Here is an 11,169-nt window from a genome sequence, read left to right on the forward strand (position 1 = left end):
AAGTGTACTTGTCACATGTGTGCGTATGTGGTTTTTGGACACGTGGTTTTTGAAAGCACATTTTGTGTGGAATAGCTTGCCAGTACATATAGTGGGGGCAGAAACACTGGGGGTTTTCAAGACCAGGCTTGATATGGTGTTAGATTCTATTTAGCTTTTAGGAAAACTAGGCAGTAGGTACAATTAGGGGTGGGAAAAGGCGAGCATTGCTGGACTGAATAACCTGTTCTCGCCATTACCCTATGTTATGTTATTTGTATTTCCCGGAAGGGTATATCCCACATTGTTTTGTGTCTCCTGGTGCAGCCACTGCCATATGCTGATAGGCTCACATCATAAGGGCTGATATGTAAAATAATAAGCTGTGCAAGTCACCTTGGATACGAGCATCTGCTTAATAAATAGTAATAATAATAATAATAATAATAATAATAATAATAATGGAAACACACCATGGGGGAAATGACAGGGCCACCTATCATACAGCACAAGAACCATATGGACTCGTGGGGGCATGAACCCAGTGGCTAAAGTACATGACTGGGACCCGGAAGGTTGGTAGTTCAAGCCCAGGTGTAGCCACAATAAGATCTGCAGCTGTTTGGCCCTTGAGCAAGGTGATTAACCCCACATTGCTCCAGGGGGGATTGTCCCCTGCTTAGTCTAATAAACTGTATGTTGCGTTGTATAAAAGCATCAACTAAATAAGAGTAATGAATGTTGAATATGGAAAGAGTTGACCTGCTCAATGCTGTGCTCAGCCGCCCTCAATCCATCACACCCCATCCTTAGACAGGACTCAAGACAGCGCTGATATGGGAATTTTCTGCAGCCAGTATCAAGTGATGCTGGAACCCTGGAAGCCCAAACACACTCTGCTCAGTCATAAAGGGGGGTAGACCAGGCACCAATCGGCCAAAAAACGGGATTCGTTTCCGAAGCTCACTTCCTGGTCTGCTTGAGAGGGTGTTGATCAATAGCAGCAGTGTGGTTGGCTCCAGTACACCGTAGGTCTTTCAGCCACCAGTCTCAGAGTCAATGGTACCAACACGGAGAGGTGGAAGATCCAGGTTCAGACTGCCCTGCCGTGTGTTTCTTCCTCCTGTTCCGTCTGTTCTGCCTCCTGGCTGAGGAATTCCACTAATTAATCAATCAGGTGATTGGAACAAAATACTGGGGAGGATTTTTACTTTCTGAACCTGGATTTTCCATCTCTGCCAATATTTCTTTCCCTCGAGCGCATGCAGTCGCAGTAGGTGATTTTATTCTTGGTCTGTTGTCTCCCCAATGTGGTGATTTGTTCATTTAGTCTGTCATTTTGACAATATTTTAATATTTTCCCGACCAATCAGGGACAGTCTCTGCCTAGTCACTGCACATCACTGCACACCGCTGCACATCAGGCTTAGTAATGGCTCTGGGCTGTCAATCACACTGCCGGTCCCTGGCCTGACGTCATGACCATATAAGGGTCCCCAGTTTTCCCATCTCCGCAGTCACTGGCTCCAATTTCTACAACATGGTGGAACAGAAACAGCTTCAAAACGCATCTCACAAGCCCACGGAAAGCCAATAAGTGACATAACAGTAACTTTCTCTGTTTGAGTACTGAAAATGCTGTAGGTGACGGGTAATGGTTTTTCTCTCTGGTGAGAATTCTTCCACCGTACCTCCTTGTCCATGCCTCCTTGTCTTTATTTAATTTCTGCACAGTCATGACACGTCACCAACATAGACACTAACTGACACTACACCGCAAGAGGAGACCTGCACCAGCGGATGGGACTTCATGAGTTAATGCGGAACATATAATGTAATAGTAGTAATATAGTAATATCGATATAAAGCCGGAAGCACAACATCCAGAGTTAATGTTCCAGAACATAATTCTGAAAGTGACACTACTTAAAGGGTCTGCCAAATACATAACTAACAATGACAACATTCAGAGGGGCACCACTATGAAATTAATCATTTCTGTTCTAATACATAGCACACTCACTGCTGAAAAAACCCCCGGCTCAAGCTAGGTTTTGAAACGGCTGGTAGCTGGTATTTGAAGCTGGCCATAGCCGGATTTTACACCAGGGCTGTACCGTCATTTTGGACGAGTCGCCTATGAGGTTTGACAAGACAGACCGAGCATCATCCTGGTGACATCACTAAGGCCAGGGTGTGGCTTCTTAAAAGTGTGAAGCAGCAGTAAGGGAGCACCATCAGGGCCAGCCGCCCATCTGAGCCGGAGAGCATCGGCGAGGTCAGTCTCATCACATTCTAGGGCCAGACCCGTAGATTTCCTTTCGCTCTACACCACAGGAGACCACAATCAGATCCATTACATCATCATTTTAAGAGCTCCTCATCACATGTGCTGCATACTCTGCAACCTCCTCCTCTAACGTGTAATTGCAGCCTAGGGTGACATCACACTCTCGGTGTAAAGGAGCAATATTACAGATATGAAGTGCACCCATTTTAGCTAGTGCAGAACACCATCAGTAATACACTGAAAATCAGGAATAAGGAAAATGGCACAAATCCCATGTGGTTAATCAAATAATAATGCTCTAATTGGTTTGACTCAAGGGCACTTGCATGAGCACACACGTATACTTCTCTGCGTATGTATACATGTATGTGTGTGTGAATAGGACAGACAGTATGTCGTTTCATGGTCATTATCTTCACAGGTGTGAATAGCACCGTTTCATTATTCATTGTCGAACAGCACTAGGAGGGGCACGTGCACTTAAAATGTTTCCCGTTTCGCAATGATATTTCTGAAAAAAAGGCCATGGCTGCAATTGATGTCTATGTTTTATCTTGTATCCTTTGAAACAAAAAAAAAGAAGTGGTATCTTCCCTACGGTGTCATGTTAATTGAGAAAAAAGCTCTGGCCATTGTCTCGTGTGCATTACATCATTCCTATCCATCCCCTTTAAATCCGTCTCTTTGAGTAAAACTCAAAGAACCCTCGTTTTGGTGCTTTACGTTTCCCCTGCAAATCCATAGATGTCGGCAAATAAGGTGATGCAAATATTGGCGTAATCGAGTATTTGTTCACGTCGACCTCTTTTTACCGGCGTCTCTCGCATCCGTGAGAAGTTTCCTTCTTTGTAAGGGGACCCTTTCACCTCACCTTGCAGGTTGTACACGCTGTAACAGGTCGTGATTTTTTGAAAATACTGACAGACAACTGGGTGAAGGACAAAAACAGAGTTGAATGCTTTTTTTGCTTTCACAATGTAGCGATACTTACGTTTTACTCCTCCGCGTCCGCCGCTTCAAAAGATCAATGACAACCGCAGTCTCCCGCGAGCTAATGTGAACACACAGCTGTCCGCTTCAGTACCATTTGCATCCGATCCTACGAAAAGGCTTCCGCTGAACACAGCGCCGACGCGAAAGCTGACGATTTGGGGATACACACCGAGGTTAAATCCAAATCCGTCATTTTTTACAAACTGGAAATGGCCTAGATTACCGGTGACATTTCGTTATCCAAAAATATCCATTGGTAAAATATGGCATGTTACAATTTCAGCTTTGGGAGCACAGCCCGGTAAAAACCATTGTTGGCGCTGAAGGAGGGGGGTGAATCTTAAAGTTGCAGCTGTGCAATTGAGAGGACTCCCCGACTCAGGACTTACACAAACCCAGGGATGCTCAGATATACACACTGTGCAAGATATAATATTATTTGCATATCTTGTGTTGTTAAAATATAAACACGTAAGACTTAATAATTATTGCATTGCTGCACCGCATTGTTAGGCTGTATCTTTTCGTTTTTCGTTCCACTTTATGGTACAACATCTGGTTTAGTGGTATTATCGTTATCACCGTCCTGACAACCACTGCTTCATCACGTTCCTAGTTTATTATTATTATTTTGTTCTGTAGAAATGTCCAACGAGATAAAAAATGTGTCATTTCCAACGCAAATGAGTCCTGGTTGTAGAAATGCGAAGTCGGCTACAACTCGGCGAAGAGCACCGTGCGTGCACAGGATTCCTTTCAGGATTTCTCATCCGCGGTTTTCTCCCCCGTCAAGTGAGTGGTTTCCGCCGGGCTTTAAATACATTCTGAAGTAATCGCGTCCGCTCTCCCGTTTACGTTCACATTTCCCCCCAGACGTTTGGCTTTTACTACAAGGCAGCGCTGACTTCACGCCTGTTAAATATTTGTCCTGAGAAGGAGCTCCGCTGAATAGGCACGTCGTAGTGAAAATTCCATCACACAATATATTTTACCGCCGAGCACATGTCCGTGGCCTTATAATGTAAGCGCTTGATCAACTGGACAGGTAGAATCATCACCGCAGGAGACAGACAGGGCTGGTGGTGTAAGACCGGGCACACAGGTCCCACTTCCTGTGGAAGGTATCGGCTGTGTTCGAAAACGCATACTTAGCATACTACTTGTACTTCATTTAAGTGAAAATGAGCATGAAATTTAGTATGAGTAGTATGCTAGTATGCAGATGCGAACACGGCCATAATGTACTATATACAAATACACACACTGAGCTGTTTATTGGGAGCATTCATGCGATTAGCTATTCAGCCAATCGTGTGGCAGGAATGCATAAAATCATGCAGATATGGGTCAGGAGCTTCAGTTAATGTTCACTTCAACCATCAGAATTTGGGGAAAAAGTGATCTACTGAAAGTGACTTTGACCATGGACTGATTGTTGGTGCCAGACAGGGTAGTTTGAGTATCTCAGAAACTGCTGGTCTTCAGGGATTTTCACACACAACAGTCTCTAGAGTTTGCAGAGAATGGTGGGGAAAACAAAAAAAACATTTTTAACCCCACAGCGGGACAAAATACCCAGGGTTAAAGGTGAAGAAAGAAGTCTCATCTCAAAATCTGATCTTAATTTCTTATTTCCTTTAAGATCTAATTATTTAAGATCACAACTATTACTCCATCTCTACTTGTAATAATAATAATAATAATAATAATAATAATAATAATAATAATATGCTTTATTTATATAGCACCTTTCATGCATAAAATGTAGCTCAAAGTGCTTTACATTAATCAAATTACAAAGAATTACAAAGACAACAGATTGTAGATAAAATGTGCTGATATGCATCAGTACTCTAGTCTCTACTTCTTTATGGACAGCATTACTGTATGTCTGGGCTCATGATGTTGAGCCATTCTCAAAAAACATTCAGGGGGATGAAAGATTGGATCTGACATGCAATGAGTCCAATTAGATTTCATATTGTTTAAGTAGATTTTTGGAGATGCCCAGTGTTGATGCTTGACATTATACACTGTTCTGAGGGACCCAGTTTGTCTCATAAAGTTTCCAGCAGGCAAAAACATGTGAAATGTCACTGCACACGTTATGCCTGGCTTTAAGATATTAGACACGTTCCACAAAAAAACCAAGAGCACATTCCCACAGAGTCATGGGTTTATTGCTGTATCCAGAATGCTGAGGCGTGCGCATTGCATTTCCATGCTTGTCAAAGATGAAATATGGGCTTTTCACCTTTGAGCAACAACAACAAAAATATTATACCGTACCATTAATGATTTATTCACCTCCTGCAGAGAGACTAAATGTCATGTTCCCTTTCATGATAGATCAGTAGTTATAGCTCATCATGATCATCATGATCATCATAGTGTCTTAATCCCTCACCCTGTTCCTTTCTTCAGGGAAAACAACTCCGCATCCTCCTTCTACAAAAAAACTCAGCTGAAATTTTCCTTTTCACATGTGAAATATTCACATGTGAAGAGACAATGTTACATGTGAACTGACATTTTCACGTGTGATTGGCTTTTTTCACACATGAATGCACATTTCCACATGTGAAAAAAAATGGGTCACATTGAGTCATTTACATCTTCACATGCTCACGTGACTTTAAATGTGAAAACAAAATGTTGTTACAGCATAGGTTACCCTTTTCCACTCTCATCTGATAAGTGGGATTGTTTTTATAGTTCACATGTGCACTCTTCACATGTTGGGTGTACACATGTGGTTTTTGAACACAAGGTTTTTGAACACATGTGGTTTTTGAACACATGTGGTTTTTGAACACATGATTTTTGAACACTTTTATTTTGTAAGTGCCTTCAGAAGGAATCCCTGTACTTGGGTCTATTGACTGAAGGAATATTCTACAAACTGTGGTGTGCTTTGTTCACATTTCTGCAAAATGAACGCAACCAGATTGAGATAATACTCACTCAGGGCACTTCGTTATGCCCTGTTAATCTCATTTCGCCTTTACGGCTCACCATAAAGCACTATTTCAGTCACCATTTATTTGCCACCCTGCTTTCCTAAGCCTGTTGCTCGCAGCTCAACTAGAGTTTGAGCAAATACAGATGGGCAGAAATATGCTGCCTTTCCCAGGTCAGTGTCAAAATGGTGACTGCCTGCTGATGATAATGATGATGATGCCCATATGGGAAGAACATAATCTCTCATCAGCAGGTATTCTGCTTTTTGATGTTCTCTCATCTTTTCTATGGAATAAAATTCACTGAACAAAAAATGACAGTTCCAGTCAAGTCCTCGATGACTCCCCACTCATTCATTTCTTAATGTGGTACTCTGTGCTAACGGGGGTAAAACATTGACTGTTACTGCTGCCTTACAATGAAATACTTCATTGACCATTTAAGGCATAACTTACACTGTAAACAAAGTAGTTGGGTGTAATGGGCTTTCATTAACTTTGTGCTGGAGTATAATGAAGCAGGCCATTAGCAGGAACGTAGAGGGTTGATATTGTACATGCAGAGGAGGCATGCGGTGTCCCCAGCTGCTGATATTTGCATTAAGCCTCATGTTCATTCCTGCGGAAAGTGTGTATCGAAGCATTCAACTCTTCTTCAGCAAATTCTCAATCAGGCCATAAAGTTATTGGGTTGACTTGGCTGATGTGTTAATTAAGTTTAGCACAAAACGGATCAAAGCAAAACAATGAAGGAAATCGGTGGCTGTTTTCTATAATGGTGTAAAACAAAGGCAAAATAAATGACCGTATTAGGTTTAAATGTGTTTGTGTATATTCTCATGAACCATCAATCTGAAGTGCAAATGTATAGTGTAGTTTCTGAAATTATGGCTCCCATGGGATGAGAATTGCTGGTTTTCCACCCTCCCTTTACTTGGGAGTCAGTTATAAAGACAGTCTGGCCAATCAGTGGCACTAATTGTTCAGTTAATTACCTGGGAGGAAAGAAAACCATGGCCACATTTGGTTTTAAGGGTGAGATTTGAGGATCTTCATAACATAAAGTCATAACATATCAGTCCAACTAAATTAATCCATATAGAGATGTTAAGGTACTGAGAGTAATGTTATGATACGCATTGATATAGGCCAAAATACATTTTAAAAGGGAAAGCATCGCTCTGTCCCATTATAATATATTCAGTATTTATGTTTGTGCGAAAAGTCTTTGAAAGTAAATCTGCTGTAAGCAGTTTGTAAGAAGAAAAATCTCTTTGCTTAGGAGTCAGATTTTAACACAACGCAATTCTGTCCAAAAATCAATGTGGGGAAATGGGACGCAAATGTTCTGATAAATGCTGGTTCCTGTCTCTGTTATTTTTCTGAGCGATGCACTTTTATTTTTATGAGCTTTTCTTATAGGACAGGCTGGGTGATGATGCCCCAGGGATGTTTCATTTCATCCACACAAGAGCAGCTGTTATTCTGCTGAAGGATGCTTAAAGTACTGCTTATCTTATATTTTATATGCGGGGGTTCTTCTTAACAACAGAATCAGTGAAAGCTTTTATGTCTTTCACGCTGTCACTAACCTGTTGGTAAAAAAAGCACAACGCACTGACATACAGGCCGAGCTGGATATTTCAGGAGAATCTGGCAGTGGGTCATAAATGGGGATTACACAGAGACAGGTTTATGCCCTCAACAGAGTTTGATGCAGAAAGTAGCTCGGTTATAATAAAAGATAAAAACAATACTGCTTTCCCATTGAAGACAGCCTATCTTCATATGTCCTTGCATTGTCTCTCTGATAAGAATAAGTGCCTGAACAATGGCGACTGGAGATATCATGGTCAATTACATATGCAGCACATTGTTTTTATTGTCTGTTATGCGATGTTAACAACTTAAACTGTGCCCTTAGCCAAGTTACACTATTACGTGGAACAATGTCTGGTTTGGTGAATAGAGTGGGAGAGAATTGGGAGCCTGACAACCTGGCGATACTGACAGCGGTCAACAGTTTTAATGCTTTGCAACAGGTAAGCTAGGCTCCACAAAATTACACAAAATGTTGCAAAAGGGTGCAATATCCCTTTAAACCATGGTGGACGTGTATTTTATGATAATTCACATACAGCACAAAGGAGATTAACATGATACTAACTTGTCTGCTCTTAAACCAGTTACACCCGGAGACTGATACTACATCTCCTGTCATATCGGGCAATAGAACTGACTGATTCACAGCAGGTCCTTATGGTCTGGTACATTCTTTCTCCAAAATAGTGATGCATTTTCTCAGTTTTAGCCATAACCCCAACCCCATCAAGTGTATAAAGATGATTCAGAGAAAGATTGGAGGTACAGTAGGCTTCATCCTCACACACACTGGCTAATCAAAATGGCGCTGTCCATGGTGGACTAGGAAATGCAGCTCAGCTAGCATCGGTTCCCTGCTAAAGAAGAGGATAGTTTAAACCGGATAGGTTCAAATTACACGCAAATTCAATACTTAAAGGTACAATTTCGGACGATCGAGCGAGGAATTGCAGCAACAAACACGCTCAAACCACAACACTGTTTATCCCACCCCTTCTCTGTTAACGTGCTGACGTTGAAATGCCATTGGCTGTGGCAATTAGAAAATTTCACCAAATTTCAACCAATGAGCTTGAATTATTGTACAGCTACACAATGTTTTGGTACAGAGTGCTGGCCCGTCAGTGCATATTTTGAAACCCAAATTTAAGGACTATAAACACAGGCAGAGAGTGAGTCAACATGTGACACAAAAATCTTACCTATTGTACCCTGAAATATAAACCGGGTTGGACAGTTTGGCCGTTTTGATAATCACATTTTCCAATTAGGTTCATGAATTGGCGTTAACTAATGTAGTTGTTAACATGAACAACATGACAAATACATTAATTAAGCAGGAATTAAGTTTGCATTAGTTAATGCATCTAATGATTACATTAGAATTAACTTAAATAATTAGTTAACCCAGAACACATACATTAATTGACTTTTTCATTCCTATATGAATTGACAATAACTAATGTTGTTGTTAACATTAATTAATGATGGACAAATGCATTAACAGAGCTGTACGGATTAACTTCTCAGTCATAGTCAGCTAACAACTACGTTCATTCATGCCAATTCATGGAACCTTATTGTAAAGTTCTCCTCAAACCGGTATTGGGCCGGTTTCACAGATTAAGCTTAGTCTATGATCCATACGAATGTATAATTTTCGTTTAAAATTAGCAAGACTAAATTCAATCGGTGTCTGTGAAACTAGGAAAATATTTTGGATTTCCACACGATTTGTAACTATTTGCCAATTGTGCAATTAAGCGAATATCCATTAAATATGAAGCTATTACTGGCGAAAGTGTACCAGGCCATCATACCGTATAACCTGCTTCTGCTTAGACCCCCTATTGGACTTCTGCCTTTGAAGAAAATAATGATTAATGAGCAAATTATATACTATGTACAGAAATGCATGATGCAAGTTCAGTTCAAAATCTCACCATTTAAGGTGAATGTTCTGATGTGTGACACACTAGACACCCGATGACACACACACACCCACACGCACTTTTGAGTATCTGAGGTGCTAACATGTCTAACTTTCATAACTGAAAAAGTCAATATGTTTTCAAGACACCAGAATGAGCGCGTTTGATTTATCAAGCATGATATAAACTTGATTTGAAGCTGCTTGTTTGAAAACCCTTTGCGTATTCTCCACTGCCCGACAAATGGTTTGAATGCATCACCTCTGCAAATGAGGTTAATGTGCACAAATCAGAACACAGCGGCCGCAATCTGCACAAAGATGATGCCGCTGCATACAGCGCTCTTTTTATTATTTTTCCGAAACCCGCATCATCATCCTGTCCAGTTGAGGGACGACGCTGTCTGAGATGGACTTATTTGATGCCGTGATAACGGGGATAGACTTGAGTCTGTGTGGGGTATTTCAGTCCGCGGTGGACTGAATGGATTACAGGGGTCGGGTCCCTGATAAATCGTTTTATCTCGTTCCAGGGGGATGGCATTATTAGACCATTTTATGTCGTCGCAACCGGGTGGCAATCTGTTGCGATGACAATTTAATGGCACAATGGGCTTTAAGTCAATAGTCACTGAATTATTAATATTCAACCGAATGAACAAACTACAGTACTTAACATGTATAGATTTCTTGTTTTACATTTCCACGTACCACACCCAGTGGAGCGAATACGTTTCACTGGGGTTCGAGCCGATCATATATCAATTTATACACATTGTAATATTATTTCTGACATTGGGGGGAGGGTTGGGTGTGTTAATTTCAAACCTTGAGTGAGCCTGGCCAAGCCTGGTTCATATTTCACCTTGTTTCTGCATTTTGAACGTGCGCTTGTTTTGTGGGGTAAAGAATTGGCACAGCCACCAGTGAGAAACATCTGCAGGTCCTCGAGGACCCTGCTCTGCATTCAGCCGGCGCGGCGCTGTCGCTTTTGGAGTGCTGCTTCCTCTGAACGCTCCGTTGGCCTTCCTCCACCGTAATGTTCACAGTGCGCGGGGAATGCATTATTAAGTGGAAGTGGAACGCTGCAGAAATCAACAGGCATCCTTACCAAAATACAGTTTTTTTTTACTCCGTCAAAAAACGATGATAGAAGTCTGTTAAGAGGTTTTTTTTTAGATGTGACCCGTCCTCCCAGGAAGAAGGACATGAACCAATGTGGGCACTCCAACAATGAAACCTGCACCATGAGGGCACTCCATGAATCATACCTGGACCAATGTGGGCACTCCAACAATCATACTTGGACCAATGAAGGCATTCCAACAATCATACCTCGATCAATGTGGGCACTCCAACAATACAGCTATGCAATACAGACTAAAGTTGTCAGACCATTGTTTTATTTTCAGATG

At 41.4% G+C, this 11,169-nt stretch overlaps 1 protein-coding gene across 4 annotated transcripts in view; it reads right to left on the minus strand.

The window, feature by feature from the left end:
• The window catches only part of ppfia2 (PTPRF interacting protein alpha 2), a 183,515-nt gene extending 180,017 nt beyond the window's left edge, over nt 1-3,498 (minus strand). For all 4 annotated transcript variants that reach the window (XM_061251588.1, XM_061251590.1, XM_061251589.1 and 1 more), the window contains exon 1: nt 3,261-3,498. The gene's annotated coding sequence lies outside the window, so the exon portion shown is untranslated. The remainder of the gene's footprint in view (nt 1-3,260) is intronic.
• Nucleotides 3,499-11,169: the final 7,671 nt, after the last annotated feature.

This window comes from Conger conger, chromosome 8 (assembly GCF_963514075.1).
Source record: "Conger conger chromosome 8, fConCon1.1, whole genome shotgun sequence".
NCBI classification, from domain to species: Eukaryota; Metazoa; Chordata; class Actinopteri; order Anguilliformes; family Congridae; genus Conger; species Conger conger.